The sequence below is a fragment of the Myxocyprinus asiaticus genome, chromosome 29 (assembly GCF_019703515.2).
Source record: "Myxocyprinus asiaticus isolate MX2 ecotype Aquarium Trade chromosome 29, UBuf_Myxa_2, whole genome shotgun sequence".
Taxonomy (NCBI): Eukaryota; Metazoa; Chordata; class Actinopteri; order Cypriniformes; family Catostomidae; genus Myxocyprinus; species Myxocyprinus asiaticus.
In genome coordinates, this window is record NC_059372.1 from 2,100,513 (window position 1) to 2,122,307 (window position 21,795).

The following is a 21,795-nucleotide window of genomic DNA, read 5'->3' on the forward strand; positions in this document are numbered from 1 at the left end:
GCCTAGCGGCTGGAGATTGTGGAATAACACTCCTTCAAGAAACTTTTGCATGGACGAATTGAGAATGGATACTAAGGATGGCTGCAAAATATCTACATGCCTACACAAAGGATGTCTTTTATCAAGTTGACTGACTAAGTCACGGTGTACTTTTTTTATGCGGCCTCCGAGTGAATTTGACTCGCTCAATACACTCTGGACCATCAGAGGAACCGGGATGCCTGTTTTGTTTCTTTTTGTGCTGGTTCCACCTACTGGCTGGAGTTTGTTTTGTGGAATAACACTGCTTCGGGACAGTTGTGGATGAATCCGTTCGTTCTTTGTGCTTATGCCTTCTGTTGGCTGGAGTTTGTTTTATGGAGTATTTTTGCAGGACATTGGAATGATTATGTCATCTGCTGCACTCATAAACAGCTGGCTCACTGAACACTTGTTTGTCTCTCCGAGGAAACTGAACGGCTTTAGATCATCTGGAATTTGTTTTGTGGAGGAACACACCTTTGAGACAGTTCTGTGAATTAATCTACACGTTCTTTGTGTTTATTCTGCCTATTGGCTGGGGTTTGTTTTACAAAGTATTTTCTGTTATGTAATTTTGCCTCAGAATAATTTGTGCAGAAGCACCGGACTTGAGCAATCCGATGGCAAAGTTGTTGCGGGGGCTCTCGTAGGCGTACATGGACCTTTTGAGTTTAGAGGGATTGACGCCGATTGGCACTGTCGTGCGTGGGGTTAATGCGCACATTTTTCATTTTTCTGTTTGTTTTGTTTGGGGGGAGTTCGGGGTTTGATTATTGCATTAATGTTGGAATGTGGTCTGTATAATCTTGTTTTTGACATACAATTTATTTTTCTATTATATCGAAATGTCAAATGTTAATATGAGTGGGTTATCTTTCTCCATGTGGAATGTGAATGGGTTGGGGCACCCCATAAAAAGAAGGAAGATTATTTCTTTTCTTAAGCATAAGCAATGTGATATAGTGTTTCTTCAAGAAACACATCTTTCCTCGCAGGAAGCTGAAAAATTTGGGAGCAGGGGAGTCATTATATTGATAAATAAACATCTACAATTCAAATCTCTCAACCAGATTAAAGATAAATTATTGCTTTAGCAGAAATTCAGGGGCAAAGGATGGTTTTGACTAATATGTATGCGCCTAACGTTGATGATTAGGGCTATTTTATTGATCTTGAAGGGATGTTGCAAGCCGCTGGCACTCCTCATAATATAATATTGGGAGGAGACTTTAATCTTTTGATTGACTCAGTCCTTGATCATAGTGAAGCAAAAGTGTGTAAACCCCCTAGAGCAACATTGACGCTTCACAGGATGTGTAAAAATCTTGGTCTTGCAGATATATGGCGACTTTTGAACCCAAAACAGGGACAATACATTTTTTTCATCAGTCCATAAGATTTATTCTAGAATAGATTTTTTTTTATATCTAAGTCCCTCATTTCATCAATTGTGGATTGCTCAGTTGAATACATCTTAGTCTCAGATCGTGCCCTGGTGAGTTTAGAGATGTTGCCACATACGGAGAAAAATAAATCATATAGTTGCCGCTTTAATGTATCCCTTTTGCAAAATCCTGATTTCCAACAAATGTTAAAGACTGAAATCAGTGTTTTCAGTTACCAACTGGTCCTCAGTATCTTCTGTGGGCATGGCTTGGGAGGCATTTAAGGTGATTCTTAGGGGTCAGATAATACAGTATGTCTCATTTACCAAAAAAATCCAAAGCACGAAAACTCGTGGAGTTGGAAGGGAATATTAAAAGTTCTGAGGCAGAGCTGAAGCGCCAGATGTCGTCTGATGGCCTCAGAGAATTGACCCGATTGAAATACAGATATAATACTATTTTGTCGCGGAAAGTGGGGTTTTGCTTATTCAGGGTAAGACAGTCATATTTTGAGTTGGGGGACAAAGCAGGGAAGCTTTTGGCTAGATATATAAAGCAGAGAATGTCTTTTTCTACCATTCCCTCAGTGAAATCTGCTGGTGGAGAAATGTTTACCCTGGCCATTAATATTAATAATACCTTAAAGAGTTATATCTTGATCTTTATAGTTCCACGTCTTTGTCTACTGATGAAGATATTAGAAAATTTGTGGAACCATTGGAACTCCCTAAATTGATGACTGAGCAAAAAAATTATCTTGATTCTGAGATAAACTTGGAGGAGCTTGACGAGGTAATTAAGGCCTTACCTGTAGGCAAGGTATCTAGGGCTAGATGGTTTTGCTGCTGAATTTGTTAGATCTTATGCTACAGAATTGGCTCCACTTTTGTTAGAAGTTTATACGGAATCATTAAAGAATGGAAAGCTTCCCCCAACCATGACACAAGCCCGGATCAGTCTGATTCTTAAAAAGGACAAAGATCCAAATGAGTGTAAAAGTTACCGTACAATTTCCCTGATGCAGTTTGATGTAAAAATGTTGTCCAAAATTTTGGCTAACCAATTAAGTAAAGTTATGACATCTCTTATACATATAGATCAGGTGGGGTTTATTCGGGGTCATAGCTCTTCTGATAACACTAGGCGTTTCATCAATATCATGTGGTCAGTAGCAAATGATCAGTCTCCGGTCACTCCCATCTCACTTGACGCCGAAAAGGTGTTTGATATAGTAGAATGGGATTATCTTTTTAAGATTTTGGAAATATATGGGTTCGGGAGTACATTTATTGGTTGTATTAAGTTACTTTATAGACACCCTGTAGCAGCGGTACAAACAAATGGATTAATTTCAGATTATTTTACTCTGAATAGGGGCACTCGGCAGTATTGCCCTCTTTCCCCATTATTGTTCTGTCTTGCCCTGGAACCATTAGCAGCCACAATAAGAAAGGAGGATGATTTTCCAGGGGTGATGGCAGGAGGTGTGGCGCATAAGCTTCTGCTTTACGTAGATGATATTTTATTATTTGTCTCTGACCCTACTAGATCTATGCCTTGCCTCCACAGAATTATTCATTCCTTTTCCAAGTTCTCAGGATACAAAGTCAATTGGTCTAAATCCAAAGCTTTGGCTCTGACAGCATTCTGTCCAGTAGCGGCCTTCCAGCCAGGCACCTTCCAGTGGCCCAAACAGGGCATTAAGTATTGGGGTATTTTATTCCCAGCAAATTTGTCTGATTTAGTTAATTTTGACCCTTTAATAAAAAGGTTTTCAAGTGATGTGGACAGGTGGGCTTAATTACATTTATCGATGATTTGGGAAGGTTAATGTTATTAAGATGAACTGTATTCCAAAATTAAACTACCTGCTACAGTCACTCCCTGTAGATGTCCCCCTCTCTTATTTCGTGCAATTTGATAACATAGCAAAGTCCTAAATTTGGAATGGTAAACGTCCCAGACTACATTTCAACAAATTACATAGGCCGATTGACAAAGGTGGGCTAGGCCTACCCAAGATTTTGTTTTATTATTATGTGTTCGGTCTCAGGCATTTGGCTTATTGGTCCCTTCCACCTGAAAGAACCCCTCCCTGGTTTTCTATTGAACAGGAAGTCCTTGCCTCTATTTCGCCATTGCAAAGCCTTTCTATCAAACTAACCGGAGAAGTTAAGTCACACTCCGTTATTTCATATTTGCACGTGATAGAGGGGGTTAAGTATTGATTCTGTTTGTAAATGTTTTTGCTTTTATTTGTTAATATATGAATCAATAAAAAAAATAATCTAAAAAATAAACAAATTATTAAACTCAGACCAGGAGAACAGCTACCAAGAAAGAAACAATATCCTTTAAAACAGGAGGATGTAGAAGGTATTAAAAAGCCTGATCAAAGCTGGGGTATTGATTGAGACAGTAAGTCATTGTAACACACCCATATTGCCAGCTGCTAAGGCAGACAAATCAAAATGGCGCTTAGTGCATGACATGAGAGCAGTTAATGAGGTAGTGGAAGACTGGCCTGCAGAGGATACAAATCCACATATGCTGTTGACTAATGTTCCTCCTGCTGCCAATTATTTTACTGTCATTGACCTGTCCTCTGCTTTTTTCAACATTCCTTTAACAGAGGAAAGCAGACAGCTTTTTTCATTCACCTATCAAGGTAAACAGTATACATACACCAGAATTCCCCAGGGATTTAAACATTCACCACATGTGTTCAATCAAGTTTTGAAAACAGATCTGGAAGATCTTAGACTAGATAGCACATTGATACAGTATGTAGATGATCTGTTAATTTGCTCAACAACATTAGAACAATGTCACCAAGATTCTATCAAAGTGCTCACTATATTGGCTAACAGAGGCCACAAGATCTCTAAAGAAAAATGGCAATACTGCCTACCACAGGTAGAATATTTAGGACGAATATTTAGCTCTAGCAACCCCAGACTATGTCAAACCATTTCATTTGTATGTAGCAGATAGAAGGTTTGCGTCATAGATGAATATGCGTCTGCAGTCTTAATGCAGGAAACCTGTAGTGGAAGAAAAAAACAACCAATTGCTTATTATAGCACCAAATTGGACAATGTAGCACAGGACTACCTGCCATGTTATCAAGGACTTGCAGCAGTATATATTTTGCTTTTGACAAAGATTCCACTGTGACTATGGGCTACCCAGTAATAATCCATCACAAAGTAGCAGAACTATTAGATAACTAACTGGTTTGATAAGCTATTTGGATCCGGGAAAGAATGGCTTACTAAAGTGGGAATAATAATAGCTGTAGCTTTTGTTATTTTTGTGGTGTTGTTTTGTTATGTTGTGCCTCTCCTCAGATCAATGCTGGCCAGTGCTGCAGCCAAACAGATGATCAATGTGTCTGTAAAACCTTCTGGAGTTGACATTGGGGCCACCATGTACACTATAAGTCCTGGACTGGATGAACTGGACAAAATAATGTAAAAATGTTTTACACAAAGATTGGTAGGGAAGGGGAGCCTTTTATTTTTGACTCTTTATTTTCAATTTTCTATTGTTTTTGAATAGCAAGGGAGTCAGCATACTCATTGTATTTTCTTTTATCCAAAATTAGGTAGTACTTTAGATTGGGTAGAGTAGGCAGGAAGATAGAGGGTGTTATGTTTATTATTTTGGCATATGCCCCTTCTTGAAGTTATTATTTCTTTCAAAGTTAATGATGTACATTGTTTAATCAAGCTATGTACTCTTTGAATATCATTTATTGTTTGAATTATTTCTGAAGTTACTATTAACCAAGTAAATTACTTTTGAATGAAGTATAGCATGTATTTATGAACTTTAAAAAAACACTGGAAGTGCCAGTGGAGGGCCAGAGGATAAGACATCACACAATGAAGAAAGGATCAATGAGCACCTCCGTGCTTAGCAGCAAGAGCAAGACTCTACTGGTAGTTTAAAAATCCGCTGTCTGCTCCAACACCACCAGATAGCACTCCAGGCTACTGGAAATGTCTGTGAGTTCCTCTGGCACCGTGGGACATATAATACACTGAGTAATCTGCTGATATTGTTTAATCACTGAAGTATGTTAACCTACTGAAATAAGTCTAATCACTGATGTACTCTACATAACCGCAAGGCTAAATTTGCACGCCCATGCTTTTATACAAGAATTTGATTTGTGTTACCCCCAAGAAAGATTTAGTTAGGGAGATGAGATCTTTTACTTCCTCCTAGCCAAATGTGGAGGGAGATGTTAGGTCTTGTTTCTCCTCCGGGGTGCAGCTCCATAAGAGAAGTCATTGTTAGAAGAATGTGTGACTTACATTTGTCACGTGGTAGGAATGAAGGAGACTGACTTGTGAGGTTGCACTCTGGGTAAGGGCAATAGAGGTGAGACTTTGAGAAGTCTCAAAGGGGGGAATATATAGTATATTTTTATGTTAGTATGAAATATAGAAAAGGCACTTATATAGAATAGCCTGGGCATTATGAAATCCAGGAAAAGTAGTATGAGGCTGTAAGGCCTACGTGATTGTGGCTGTGAGAAACACGGTGCACTCAGCTGTAACAAACACAATGATACAGGCACGGCCAGTAGTTAAGTTACTTTATTATGATTAAGCTACTCTGTTCTGTTCTATTCTATTTACATAAAATATATAATTTCATAATAAATGAATTTAAAAGGTTCTTTTTTTTAAATAGACTGACTGCCGGGATTCCACCATTAGAAAGAATCTAGAGGGCCTGTGAAATAATGGTGGCAGACAGAAAAGATGGAAAAGCATGCCTATTGGCTAAGATAACAAGAGAGGTGTGCTTATGAGGTAATTCATGATAACAGAAGTGTTTAAAGATAAGAGTTTGGAATGAGAGATTCAGATGGACAGCTTGCATCTCAGGTTTTGTTGTTTTGCTCAATAAATCCTAACTTTTGACATCTGGAACTCCTGACTTCAAGAGATTTTCTTGCTGAGAGGGAAAGAGACTTCAATATTCCACGACATGAGTTGATGGATAAATTAGGTGTATGCCTGGATAAATAGATGAGTCTTTAGTCTAGACTTAAATTGAGTGTGTCTGTGTCCCCAACAGTGTTAGGGAGACTATTCCATAGTTTTGGAGCCAAACAGGAAAAGGACCTACCTCCTTTTGTGGATTTTGATGATCTAGGAACTATTAACAGGCCAGTATTTTATGATCATATTGAACGTGATGGCATATAGCATAGCAGAAGGTCACTTAAGTACTTTGGAGCTAGACCATTCAAAGCTTTGTATGCAGTTACCAGAATTTTACAATTAATATGAAATTTAACAGGTAGCCAATGTAACGACAATAAAATGGGGCTAATATGATCATATTTCTTGGTTCTAGTCAGCACTCTGGCAGCTGCATTTTGAACCAATTGAAGTTTATTTATTGAACTTTCAGTACATCCTCCAAGAAATGCATTACAATAATCTAGTGTTAAGGTCATGAATGCATTAATTAGTTTTCCGGCATCAGCAACAGAGAGCATGCTTCGTAACTTAGCAATGTTTCTGAAGCGTAAGAATGCTGTTCTAATGCTGTTGGAAGCCCCCGCGGGGTTCTCAGTGCACCGAGCGGACAGAGCGAAAGACCTCTCAGGTAAAAGAAGGGGTGGTGGTGTATGTTTTATGATCAACAAATCCTGGTGTGATCAGAGGAACATACATTATATCAAGTCTTTCTGCTCTCCTGATCTGGAATGTCTCATGCTTCTGTGTCGACCATTCTGGCTACCGAGGTAATTCACAGCGGTCATTACCACTGCTGTGTACATCCCCCCACAAGCTGACACAGACCGGGCACTCAAGGAACTGTATGGGAGTATAAGTGAGCAGGAAACAGCGCACCCTGAGGCCGCGTTCATTGTGACCGGGGACTTTAACAAAGCCAATATCAAATTAGCCGCACCAAAATACCACCAACATATCAGTTTCAACACACGAGGGGACCGGGTTTTGGACCATTGCTACTCTCCCTTCTGGGATGGCTACAAGTCCCTCCCTCGCCCAACATTTCGCAAATCAGACCACTCTTCGGTTCTCCTTCTGCCCGCTTACAGGCAGAAGCTGAAACAGGAAGCACCCACCCTCAGAATGATCCAGTGATGGTCAGACCAATCAGATTCTACGCTACAAGACTGTTTTGATCACGTGGACTGGGAGATGTTCCGGTCTGCCTCTGATGACGACATTGAGGTTTACGCTGATACCGTAACGTGTTTCATTAGAAAGTGTGTAGAGGACTTTGTTCCAACCAAAACAATACGGGAATGCGGAGGAGCATAAACAAGCCAGTTATGCCCTCCGCAAAACTATCAGAGCAGCCAAACGCCAGTACAGGGACAAGATTGAAGGACAGTTCAACACCACCGACTCTAGAAGCATGTGGCAGGGAATTAATATCATCACGGACTTTAAAGGGAATAAAAACTCTGCCGTGAACACCGCTGCCTCTCTCCTGGATGAGCTAAATACATTTTATGCTTGTTTCGAGGGAAACAACACCACCCTCGTGGAGAGAGCTCTCGCAGCCGAAGCTACAGAGGTTAGTTCACTCTCCGTCTCTGTAGCGGATGTAACCCGATCCGTCATCAGAGCATGCGTGAACCAACTGGCTGGTGTTTTTACAGACATTTACAACCTTTCCCTCTCTTTGTCTGTAGTCCCCACATGCTTCAAAATGTCCACCATTGTGCCTGTACCAATAAAAAAAAAAAAACGTATTAAGGCTACGTCTACATTAATCCGGATACATTTGAAAACTGCGTTTTCGTTTAAAAATACTCTCCGTCCACACTAGCATTTTCAAGAAAATTCTGAAAATGCTTACGTCCCTGTACTGCGCATAAGTAAAACGTTAGACGCTTCGACATGCATCATTTCCATCAGGCGTTTATTTACTTTCCGTTGCGGCAATGTACGGTCTGAACCGCAACTGTCCTCGCACTCCGCAGCTGAACAACAACAGCGAGTAAACATCCCGTCTTCTTTGAAAAAATGTAAGCTGAAGTATGTACAAACTGACATTAATCTTTAACAACACAATCAAACTGGAGAGTAGCCAAAACAACTGTGATACAACGTCGTCCACCATCTTGTTTTGGACTGAATGGGTCACATATCTGTGTCACATGAATAAAAATGCGTCATCGTTTTCGAAAGCATCCATTTTCACAGTCCACACTACAATGCGAAAACAGCGTGTTCAAATTAATCCACTTTGGAGTGCATTTTCAAAAAGCTCAGTTTTTGCGTACAAAAACGCCGTCTCAGTGTGGACGGAAGGCCAAAAAGGAGAGAAAAAGATGCATTTTCAAACGAAAACGTATTAGTGTGGACAAGGCCTCAGTCACACCCCTTTATCTCGCATTTGCACGTGGTTTGGACAAAAGCGTCCAGAGTGTTTAATTCTGACATTTATTTAAATGTTGCCTCAAGCATATGGTTGAACCCTAAATGATGTATTAATATGGTCAGAGTGGATTTGGAGGGGGTTACTACACTCAGTGACCTATATGAGAGTGGAGTGTTGAGATCTTTTGAAAATTTGGTTCAACATTTTTTTAAGATTCCTAGATCTCAGTTCTTTAGGTATTTACAGCTGCGCCACCTGTTCTGTACTATTTTTGGGAGTAGTATACACCCCCCTAAAGCGGCAGCTACTCTGGAATTGGTGATTACTGCTTTTGGAAAAGGTCATAAGCAGTGGCGTATCCAGGACATTTTTACTGGGGTGGCCAAGATGGGGCACAGACCTAGTGTGGGGTGGCGATACCGGGAGAACCTTTATGAATGGCACATGATCAAAATGTGTAAATATCGCATTGCTTTGCTTCAACATCTACACATGTAAAATAAATGAATTCTTAAACTCATGTTAGCATTCACTGAATTGTTTGTATTCAATATCAGACTGTTGTTTTGACATTTGACAGTTTTCTATTCCTGTTCTATTTCAACCTATTACAGTTTCTGGGAATCTCTGGTTATTTTAACATAACATCCATTTTTAAATCAGTTATTGTTTAGGAAAAGTCAGTTACACATTTTTAAGTACAGGTGATAACTGATTGAGGCGCAATTCAATCAATCATTCAATCAATTATTCATTCATTTATTAGCTATATCTGCACTGTCCAGCAGAAATATTGTTACATTGGGTACAAATCAGTGTGTGAAATTGGCTACGAGGGCTTATAGGTGTCTGTCTGGAAACCCCAAAATTGCAGATTGAGCTCTGAATACAGTAAAAAACATAACTCTATTTACAGTGTCTACTCAGGTTTATTTTTCACATGTTCTGATAGCTTCAATTACTTTGAATATTACCAAATAAAACAGTTAGTCAAATCATTTGCGGCATTTTGCCCTGCCTCTGCATATTTAAAATATCAAATAAGGTATAAATCTTTGAAGATTTTATTGGTCTGACTGACCAATAATACACATAAAGAGCTCATAAATAACTCATGTAAAGATTTAAAGTACAGTCACAGCACAAACCCTTCCATTTCACACACAGGTTAGCCATATATATAACTTTAGCTATTGAACATATACATCTGTAAAACGCTTTACACACCTCCGTCATTAAATATTTCACATTCATCTGGAAATTCGGGATAAATTAAACGATAGATTAGATGAACATACCTCTCAAATAACAGCTTTCTTTTTGACCACAAATCGACGTCATCAACTCATTGGAAGTTGGAGGTAGACGCTAGCTCGTGTCAGCTTCGTGCTTCTAACCAACCATTATACGCCGGCGACCTGCGTCACCTGCCTGGCCACCCGCGGCCTGCCCCTCCCCCCACTAATGAAAGATCAGCTCACACAGCTTCAGTCCCACCACTACTATAATGGTCAGAAATATAAAACTGACCCTGGGTCAGTGTGACTCTAAATCAACAAATGACCTGAGATGTCATCTTATTGGTTCTTCGTTCTTGTGTTGATGAACATGATGAACTACCAATCAGTTCTGGGGTGGCCACAGGGTGGCCAATGAGATTTCAGGGGTGGCCCAGGCCACCACAGGCCACCCCCTAAAATCGCCACTGCTCATAAGGCATCTGTGTATTACTCCCTGTTAATTCAGAGTCTGAAGGATGGAGCTTTGTCTTCTCTCAAGAGATTATGAGAGAAAGATTTAAACTTGGTATTGGAGGAGGGAGTGTGGGCTAGGATTCTAAAAAGCATCAAGTCTACATCTAAAGATGCAAGGGTCCATCTGATGCAATTTAATATTTTGCATTGATTCTACTGGATCCACTTTTGATTGTATAGGTTATCATATTTCTAACATTTAAGAAAAGAAATAACCTTCCTTCTGTTTATGGGGTGCCCCAACCCATTCACATTCCACGTGGAGAGAGATAATCCACTCAAATTAACATTTGACATTTTGACATACTAGAAAAATTAGATTGTGAGTCAAAAATAAAATTATAAAGACCACATTCCACATTAGTGCAACAATCAAACCCCCGAACTTCAAATAAATTATATTACACAAAACAAACTCCAGCTGCTAGGCAGAACCAGCACAAAACGAAATGAAAAAGGCGCTCAGTTTCCGGACAGTCGAGTGTATGTTCAGTGAGACAGGTCCACTAGGCGGCAACATGAAAATCACCAAATGGCTTACTCACTCCAATGTCTTTATGAAAGACAATGCTTGCTGTGGGCATGTAAATATTTTACGGCCATCCTTAGCATCTATTCTCAATTTGGCTGGGAACATCAGTGCAAAAGCGACCTTCCGTTGATGTAAGAGATCTTGTATTCCTTGAGTCAATCACATTTCTCTCTTGTCGATTTGCAAAGTCTGGGAACAAGAAAATGTTCTTTCAAGAAAGACTTCCTTTACTCCTCGCCTCACGTAACACGAGATCTTTATCGGATGATCTCAGGAATTAGGCCAGAATTGATCAGTGCCTGTCTCCCTCAGCAGATCTCTGAGCCAGAACTCTGTGAGCTCGCTCAATTTCCAGCTTATGGTCTGTTATGTTAAGCAGACTCGGGAAGAGCCCGTCTAGGAATTTTACCATATCTCGGCCTTCTTCGTTCTCAGGAATTCCAAAAATTCAGACGTTGTTTTGCCGGTTACGATTCTCTAGGTCTTCCAATTTTTCCAAAACGTGTTCCAAATCTATCTTGGACGCTAGTGGATTAGCAGCTAATTCCCTCTCTGATGACTCCAGATAATCGATCCATCTCTCGACATCCGAGAATCATGTAACAAACTCAGAGAATTTTGTCTCCATGGCAGTGATCAATTGATGTATTTAAGCAAGATCCTCCAAGTCTGCTACGACCTTATTCAGCATTGGTGACACATTCATTAATTCACGTCGGATTTCTTTCAGTTCACTGTCCGAATTGGGTCCGGGGCTTTCAGCCTGCCGCTGAGGGGAATCAGCTTGAGCACGTAAGTGTCTTTTAATATCTACAGAGCCTGAAGATTTTGAATTCTTTGACATATTGTCTTCTTCGAACAGTTAAGAATCAGGGTGTATTGAATCTCACCGGTTTATGACACAAATATTAAAACTAGCAAAGTGCGCAGAGCTCGCCATTCACACGTCCACTTCTCGCATGGCGCCACGTGACTCTTATTTGACGTACTTAACCGATTTACTTTCACCAATGTGTTTGTTTATATGGTTATTTTGCTGTGGTAGCATGTACGGTGTGTGTGTGTGTGTGGGGGGGGTGTGTGTGTGTGTGTGTGTGGGGGTGTGTGTGTGTGTGTGTGTGTGTGTGTGTGTGGGTGGGTGAGACAAGAGCGAAAGAGAGAGAGAAAGAGAGAGAGAGAGAGAGAGAGAAAGAGAGGGAGCCCAAGGACACTTTTCAGTCAAAACTGAAATAAACGTAGGATATTATAGACATTGTTTGTCATTCTTATTGGATGTACTTAACCAATGTCTTTGTTTTAATTGGTTATTTTGTTGTGGTAGCCTGTACGTCTCTTTGAAATAACTAAAATCATTTGGCGAAGTGATATGGAACCGTTATGCGGTCAAGACCTGGAACTACTTCATAGCCGTGTGTTTACTTGAAAAATAATTGCACACCTTAAAACGTCCATCAACCAATCAGAATCAAGCATTCAACAGACCCGTGGTTTAACTAATTTTATGGAGATGGGTCACAACAATAAAAGTTTGCCTTTTGTGTTCAACAGAAGAGATGAAGTAATACAGGTTTGGAACAACATGAGGTCGAGTAAATAATGACAGAAGTTTAATTTTGGGGTGATCTATTCTCTTATATGTAGTTTCCCAAATGCTGTTGAATGTTTTCTGCTAAACTGTGTAGAGGATGAAAGAGATTCATTGAAACATTTACTTGATTTTCCTGTATAATGCTGTAAAACAGTTTAAAGTATATAATGTATTTTAAAGTGAGACAACAGGGCTGATAAATCAGATGTAGATATTTGTTCTCAAATGCATCAACACTCCAGTCCATTAGGTGGCGGAAATTCACCAGAAGTTGTTTTGCAAACCTCCAGAAAACACAAGAAGAACTTAGTTCGGTAAGTGTTCAACATCATTGTGAGATTTATATTTATTTTTCATTTATGTTTTCTTTGTACGCTGTACATTTTTCTCTCTTTTGCGTTTAAATGACCGTGCAAACAGCTTATTATCGACGCTTTAAAATAATTATTTTTAGGAGAAACAAACAGAAATATGCGAGTTGCATGATTAATTTCGGACATATGAGCTCTTTAAATCCAGCGGCTGACTGTAAATGAGTTCAATGAAGGCGATAATACGCTATATTAGGGGAGAATGAGCACTGACAGATGGGTTAAAAGTATTTCCCCTTTAAAAACTAAAATTATGCACGTTTGTTAGAAAAAAGGCGGGACACTTTGTGAAGTTCTTTCGCTTTGCACTGTCCACAAGCCTTTATTGAACTTTACATTTACCTAGCCGGGTATAATAATACAAGTTTCATATACAAACACTTAAGAAGCAGTGGTCTATTTACACTTTTGTCTGTCTATGGTTAAACTCAAACACTTATAGTTAAGATACTTGTGTTTGTTTTTTTTAGTCCATTCGTCGTTACGTTGTGACCACACTTAACTTACTAAAGGTCGGTGTACTGCGCATGCGCCTTACTTGGATCTCTAAAGAAAAGGTAAACGCTATCTACTTTTATTCGACGTTTTACACAGTGGTTTGTACATTTAAATGTACATTTCACAATGGGGTAGTAATGTTTTATGTATTTTTTTTAAACTGTAACCCCCCAATAATCAAAACAAGCAAGTACAAAATAGTGTTTGGTGGCGGCTGACTTACACAGTCATACACATGCTCAAAGTTGGTTTATTACATAACAGGCATGGCTCCACAGGGGGGGCTGGGTGGGCCCGGCACCCCCTTGGCCCACCTTGACCCCCACACCCACCCCTCCAACTGGAGAGTCCTATGGCCCACCTTATCTTAGAGCTGGAGTCAGGCCTGTGACATAATTACATTTAATTAATATGTATATATAACATAATTACTTAAATGCATTTCATGTTTACATTGGATCCAAGTTATTTTTCACCATGCAAGTGTATGGAACCAGATTTGTTTTACTTTAAAGGGATTAGTTCACCCAAAAATGAAAACTCACCCTTGTGTTGTTATAACCCTATATGAATGACTTTCTTTTTCTTAACACAAAGGCAGAAAAAGCTTTTGTATCTCATCATGGTGCTTTGTTTTGTTACTAACGCTTTAAAAAATCAGTTTCAGGAGAAATAAGCAGAAATCCGAGAATATTAAGATGAATTTCTGATCAATGAGCTCTTTAAATCAGCGGCTGAATGTAAATGAGTTCAATGTTCGGTGAGAGTGGGGCACAAAAAAAGATCTTATGCTTTCCTCGAGTTTGTTTAAATACATATTTGTGATTACTGGTCATATGCAAGAGGTAAACAAATCAACTAAAACACTCAAGAACAGGTTTATTTACACTTTCTGTCTGTCTGTGGGTAAACTCATGTTTATATTTTAGTCCAGTTTGATGAGTTATTGGTAAAGCTCTATCCAGTGTTGGGTGTAATGCATTACAAATTAATTAATTACTGTAATTAAATTACTTTTTCATTGAAAAATGTGAGGGATTACTCTAATTACAGTTACTTCTGATGTAATTGCGTTAAATACTGTATAGACTATAGAACAATTCTATATGAAACAATAGTGAATTTAAAATCTAAATTTCACGTCTAATGTTAAAATGTATGTTTTCTAATTTAACGCTGCCCCCTTAAATTCTTTGGCCAGTACATGAATAATTTATTTGATTTTATATGATTTATTTGAAAGACTTAAAAGAACAGTTTCATGTACCCTTGTATTTTTCATCTGGTCGAGGTTGATCAGGGTTTTAGAAAGTAATTAGTAAAAAAATATTGATATTGTATTTGATTAAATTGTGATTTATTCATATTTTTCCATCTTTGTGATTGAAAGATAATTTATTAATGGTCGCACAAGACAAATTTTTGTTTGAATTTAAACCTGTTTATGGACTTACTGTATATTGTAACTCATATTGTACTGTTGCCTTTGGGTTTTTAGTATATGTAATTTATTTTAATTTTTAATTTTTTTGTTAACAATTTTTATTGACTTCATGCAACAAATCACATAGACATAACAGAAAATGCAAAATCAAACCGCATGAAATCATATCTTTTCCCCCCTGAACATTAAACTCCCCACCCTCACCCGACACAAACAAGCACTCCAGTGGTCAAAAGCCAACTGACAAAGACACTGAAATAGACAATAAAACAGCAGAAAATACTTAGAGACATAAAAAAATAACTCTAGTCCCTCTCCACTGTCCCTCCTCAAGAGCCCTCCAAAAAGGCCAGATAGCCGCTCCACTTCCTGATGTAAATACCCAGGTTGCCCAGCCTTCTATATACAAACTCCTCAAACGGCGCCACCCTACCCAACTCGACGCACCACTCACGAAATGAGGGCGCACCAGACGACCTCCATCCCCTGAGGATTACCTGCCTGCCAGTCATCATGCCGGTCAGGACCCAGCTCTCTATATATCTATCACCCACATTCAGGACCGCCCCATCACCCAGAACACACAGTCTGGGGCAAAACGAAAACTGAGTGTCCACCACGTCACACACGAAGCTCTGAACCCTCAACCAAAACTTTTGGATCTTAACACATCCCCAAAAAACATGGGTTGTGTCCCCGTCTTCTGATTGGCATCACCAGCAGGTGGGTGTGTCTTTAAGACCAAACCTATAAAATCTAGAGGGGGTCCAATAGAATCGATGCAAAATCTTAAATTTAAGGCACACCCTTGCATCTCTAGCTGCAGTTGACATTTTTTAGAATCCTAGCACACACTCCCTCCTCCAATACCAAGTTTAAATCTTTCTCACATAATCTCTTGAGAGAAGTTGAAGCTCCGTCCCCCAGACGCTGAATTAGCAGGGAGTAATACACTGATGCCTCATGACCTTTTACAAAAGCAGTTATCACCACTTCCAGAGTATCTGCTGTTTAGGGGGGTGTATGCTACTCCCAAAAATAGTACAGAGCAGATGGCGCAGCTGTAAATACCTAAAGAACTGATATCTGGGAATCCCAAAATGTTGAACCATTTTTTCAAAAGTTCTCAACACTCCACTCTCATATAGGTCACAGAGCATCTTAACCTCCCTCACAATCCACACTGACCAGCAGAAAGGGGACTTATTAATACATAATTTTGGGTTCCGCCATATGCTTGAGGCAGCATTTAAATAAATGTCTGAATTAAACACTCTGGACACTTTTGTACATACCGCGTGCAAAAGCAAGATAATGGGGTGTGACTTAACTTCTCCGGTTAGTTTAATAGAAAGGCTTTGCAATGGCAAAATAGGGGAAAGAACTTTGGTCTGGTTTGGTTACAAAACCAGGGATAGCCTCTCTCAGGTGGAAGCGACCAATGAGACAAATATCTGAGACCGAATGCATAGTAATAAAACAAAATCTTGGGTAAAAATCAAATTGCTTGAAATAAGAGAGGGGGACATCTACAGGGAGAGACTGTAGCAGGTAGTTGAATTTTGGTATACAGTTCATTTTAATAACATTAACCTTTCCAGTAATGAAGTCCACCAGCCCACATCGCTCGAAAACCTTTTTATTAAGGGGTCGAAATTAACTCTAACTAAATCACACAAATTTGCTGCGAATAAGATGCCCAAATACTTAATGCCCTGTTTAGGCCACTGGAAGGCACCCGTCTGAAAAGCTGTTACTGGGCAATATACTGTCAGAGGCAAAGCTTCAGATTTGAAAAGGAATTAATAATTCTGTGGAGGAAAGGCATAGATCTAGTGGGCTCGGAGACGAATAATAAAATAACATCTGCATAAAGCAAAAGCTTATGCGCCATACCTCCCACCACCCCTGGAAAAACATCTTCCCTTCTTATTGCGCTTCTAATGGTTCCAGGGCAAGACTGGCAACCTTGCCGAATGCTCCTATCCATCTAATAAAAGTATTCCCGAACCCGTATATATCCAAAACTTTAAAAAGATAATCCCATTCTACCATATCAAACGCCTTTTCAGCATCAAGTGAGATGGCAGCGACTGGAGTCTGATCGTTCGCCACTGACCACATAATATTGATGAAATGCCTAATGTTATCAGAAGAGGTACAGCTCCAAATAAACCCCACCTGATCTATATGTATAAGAAATATCATAACTTAAATGGTTGGCCAGAATTTTTGACAATATTTTTACGTATAGCTGGATCAGGGAAATTGGACTGTAGCTCTTAACTCGCTTGGATCTTTGTCCTTTTTAAGAATCAGAATGATCCGGGCTTGTGTCATGGCTGGCGGAAGCTTTCCATTCTTTAATGATTCCGTATAATCTTCTAACAAAAGTGGAGCCAGTTCTGTAGCATAAGATCTAAAAAATTCAGGGGCAAAGCCATCTGGCCCCTCGCCAAGCTCCTCCAAGTTTATCTTAGAATCAAGAGATTTTTTTTTTGCTCAGTCGTCAGTTTAGGGAGTTCTAATGGTTCCACAAAGTTTCTAGTATCTTCATCAGTAGATGAAGACGTGGAACTATAAAGATCAATATATAATTTTTTAAAAGCATTATTAATATCAATGGCCGAGGTAAAAATTTCACCGCCAGCAGATTTCACTGAGGGAATGGTAGAAAAAGATCACCCTCTGCTTTATATATCTAGCCAAAAGCTTCCCTGCTTTGTCCCCCTACTCAAAATATGACTGTCTTGCCTTGAATAGCAAAAACTCCAATTTCTGTGACAAAATAGTATTAAATCTGTATTTCAATCGGGTCAATTCTCTGAGGCCATCAGACGACATTTGGCGCTTCAGCTTTGTCTCTGTACTTTTAATATTCTCTTCCAACTCCACGAGTTCTCGTACTTTGGATTTTTTGGTGAATGAGGCATACTGTATGATCCGACCCCTAAGAACTACTTTAAGTGCCTCCCACGCCACGCCCACAGAGGATACTGAGGACCAGTTGGTCTCCATATAAACATTGATTACAGCCTTTAACATTTGTTGGAAATCAGGATTTTGCAAAAGCACCAACTATATGATTTTATTTTTCTCCATATGTGGCAACACCTCTAAATTCACCAGGGTGTGATCTGAGACTAAAATGTTTCCAATTGAGCAATCAACAACAGATGAAATGAGGGACTTGGATATATAAAAAATATATATATATTCTAGAATAAATCTTATGGATTAATGAAAAAAATGATGGGTTCAAAAGTCTCCAAATATCTGTAAGACCCAGATTTGTACACATCCTGTGGAGCGTCAGTGTTGCTCTAGGGGGCTTACACACTTTTGCTTCAAGGACTGAGTCCATCAACAGATTAAAGTCTCCTCCCAATATTATATCATGAGGGGTGCCAGCGGCTTGCAACATCCCTTCAAGATCTATAAAAATGTCGTGATCATCAGCGTTAGGTGCATATACAGTTGTGCTCAAAAGTTTGCGTACCCTGGCAGAAATTGTGAAATTTTGGCATTGATTTTGAAAATATGACTGATGTGTCTTTTATTTAAGGACAGTGATCATATGAAGCCATTTATTATCACATAGTTCTTTGGCTCCTTTTTAAATCATAATGATAACAGAAATCACCCAAATGGCCCTGATCAAAAGTTTACATACCCTTGAATGTTTGGCCTTGTTACAGACACACAAGGTGACACACACAGGTTTAAATGGCAATTAAAGGTTAATTTCCCACACCTGTGGTTTTTTAAATTGCAGTTAGTGTCTGTGTATAAATAGTCAGAGTTTGTTTGCTCTCACGTGGATGCACTGAGCAGGCTAGATACTGAGCCATGGGGAGCAGAAAAGAACTGTCAAAAGACCTGCGTAACAAGGTAATGGAACTTTATAAAGATGGAAAAGGATATAAAAAGATATCCATAGCCTTGAAAATGCCAGTCAGTACTGTTCAATCACTTAAGAAGTGGAAAATTCAGAGATCTCTTGATACCAAGCTAAGGTCAGGTAGACCAAGAAAGATTTCAGCCACAACTGCCAGAAGAATTGTTCAGGATACAAAGAAAAACCCACAGGTAACCTCAGGAGAAATACAGGCTGCTCTGGAAAAAGACGGTGTGGTTGTTTCAAGGAGCGCAATACTTGTTGATCCCTCTCCAAACATAGTGCTTATGGTTGTGACCATTTTGGTCTTGTCACTGCAGATTACAGTGTGCCAGAAGCTGTGAGGCATGTCATGGTGTTGTCGGGCATATTGTAACCAGGCTTTTTGGTGGCATTGGCTTCTTTCTGGCAACTCGACCATGCAGCTCATTTTTGTTTAAGTATCGTCATATTGTTCTCCTTGAAACAACCACACCGTCGGAGCCAAACAACTATGTGATAATAAATGGCTTCATATGATCACTATCCTTAAATAAAAGACAGTTTTTTTTACATGATCAATCCTATTTTCAAAATCAATGCCAAAATGTCACAATTTCTGCCAGGGTATGCAAACTTTTGAGCACAACAGTATATTAGCCAAAATAAACCTTTGCCCTTGAATTTTTGCTAAAACAATAATGACTCTTCCTAATTTATCTTTGATCTGTTTAAGACATTTGAATTTGAGTTGTAGATGTTTACTTATCAATATAATGACTCCCCTGCTCTTACTTGAGCCAGCACTAAAGAAAACATGCCCACCCCATATCTTCCCATATTTTTCAGCTTCCTGCGGGGGAAAGATGCATTTCTTGAAGAAACATATCTTTTTTCTTACATTTAAGAAAAGAAATAACCTTCCTTCTTTTTATGGGGTGACCACAAACAAAACCTGAACTTTCCCCAGAACAGAAAAAACAGAAAAAAGAAAAACGTGCGCATTAACCCCGTGCACGACGGCACCAACCGGCGTCCATCCGTCTAAACTCAAACAGTCCATGTACGCCTACAAGAGCCCCCACGACAACTTTCCGTCGGATTGCTCAAGTCCGGTGTTTCTATACAAAAATTTGTAATACAGAATTGCACAACAGAATATAATCTATTAAAGAAACACCAGCCCATAAGTGGAATAAACACACAAAAAAAAAAAAACGTGTAGATTCATCCACTTAATTGTCTCGAAGGTGTGTTCCTCCACCAAACAAGCTCCAGCCTCTAGCGGAACCAGCACCAAAAAAAAAAAAAAAAAACAGGCCATTCAGTTCTTCGGGCAGTCAAACTCACTCCAGTGTCCTGCAAGAATATTGCACAAAGCCAACTCCAGCCGACAGGAGGCATAAGCACCCAAAATGAGCAGATTCATCCACAAGCTGTCCCGAAGAAATGATATTACACAAACAAACTCCAGCCGCTAGGTGTAACCAGCACAAAACTGAATTAAAAATGCGCCCAGCTTCCTCGGACAATCGAGTGTATGTTCAGTGAGACAGGTCCACTAAACAGCAACATGAAAATCACCCAAGGTCTTACTCACTGTATGTAGGCCAGTGCTTGCTGTGGACATGTAAAAATTTTGCGGCCATCCTTAGCATCTATTCTCAGTTTGGCCGGGAACAAAAGTGCAAAAGTGATCTTCCGTTGATGTAAGGGTTTCTTGCATTCCTTAAATCGATCACGTTTCTTTCTTGTCGAATTCGCAAAGTCTGGGAACAAGAAAATGTTGTGGTTCTTCCAAGAAAGCTTTTCTTTACTCGTCTCACATAACACAAGATCTTTATCGGATGATCTCAGAAATTTGGCCAAAATTGATCACTGTCTCCCTCAGTGGATCTGCGAGCTGGGACTCTGTGAGCTCACTCGATTTCCAGCTTGTGGCCTGCCACGTTGAGCAGACACGGGAATAACTTGTCCAGGAACCTCACCATATCTCTGCCTTCCTCATGCTCAGGAATTCCAACAATTCAGATGTTATTTCGCCTACTACTGTTCTCCAAATCCTCCAGTTTTTCAAAAACTTGTTCTAAATCTATCTTGGTCGCTAGTGGATTAGCAGCCAGTTCCTTCTCCGATGACTCCAGATAATCGATCTGTCTCTCGACGTTCGTCAATCAACTCTGAGAATTTGTTTCCATCACAGTAATCAATCGACATATTACAGCAAGATCCTCTAAGTCAATAACAACTTACGTCAGCATTACAGACATGTTGGACAGTTGACGCTGGATTTCTCCTGTCACACTGTCCAAACCGAGTCCCTGGTCCGCAGGCCCATCAGAGGTTTCACCTTGAGCACATAAGTGTCTTTTAATATCTCCAGAGCCCAAGAATTTTTACTTCTTTGCCATGTGGACTTCAAAGAACGGATATGTAGCAGGATGTGTCAGATCTCACCGGTTTATGAAAAAAAAAAAAAAAATTTAAAACGAGCAAAGTGCGCAGAGCTCGTCGTTTACACGTCCGCTCCTCGCATGGCTTCGCGTGACTCCTAATTTATTTATTTTTAATGTAATGTATGTATTGTTTGATTGAGCCTTTACGTCAAAGAAACATTTCTATCCCTGTGGGATAGACAAAGTTTTTTTTAATTGAATTGACTTCAGCAGCGCGCGCAGAGAATCAGATTACTGCACATGCGCCTCACTTTGATCTGTAACGGATGCTGAGGTAAAGGTAACAGGGAGAAAAAACAAGACAACCCAACTAAAATCAATGTTTGGCCGAGAATCTAACATCAACCCTGGTTATCTGCAGGTAAGGTGGAACTTAGGGTTAGTTCACCCAAAAATTCTCTCATGATTTACTTCCCTTAAAGCAGTCCCAGATGTGTATGACTTTCATTCTTCGTTCTATAAGCACAATTCAGCTCTTTTTGT

At 39.6% G+C, this 21,795-nt stretch overlaps 3 protein-coding genes across 6 annotated transcripts in view; all 3 read left to right on the top strand.

The window, feature by feature from the left end:
* The window catches only part of LOC127420185 (zinc finger protein 271-like), a gene marked incomplete at its 5' end in the record, with an annotated part of 180,940 nt that overhangs the window by 138,692 nt on the left and 20,453 nt on the right, over positions 1–21,795 (top strand).
* The window catches only part of LOC127419876 (zinc finger protein OZF-like), a 200,693-nt gene that overhangs the window by 101,064 nt on the left and 77,834 nt on the right, over positions 1–21,795 (top strand). The gene's annotated exons all lie outside the window — the stretch shown is intronic.
* Positions 14,246–21,795, top strand: part of LOC127419881 (gastrula zinc finger protein XlCGF7.1-like) — a 380,158-nt gene continuing 372,608 nt past the window's right edge. The window contains exon 1 of the mRNA XM_051661693.1: positions 14,246–15,702. The gene's annotated coding sequence lies outside the window, so the exon portion shown is untranslated. The remainder of the gene's footprint in view (positions 15,703–21,795) is intronic.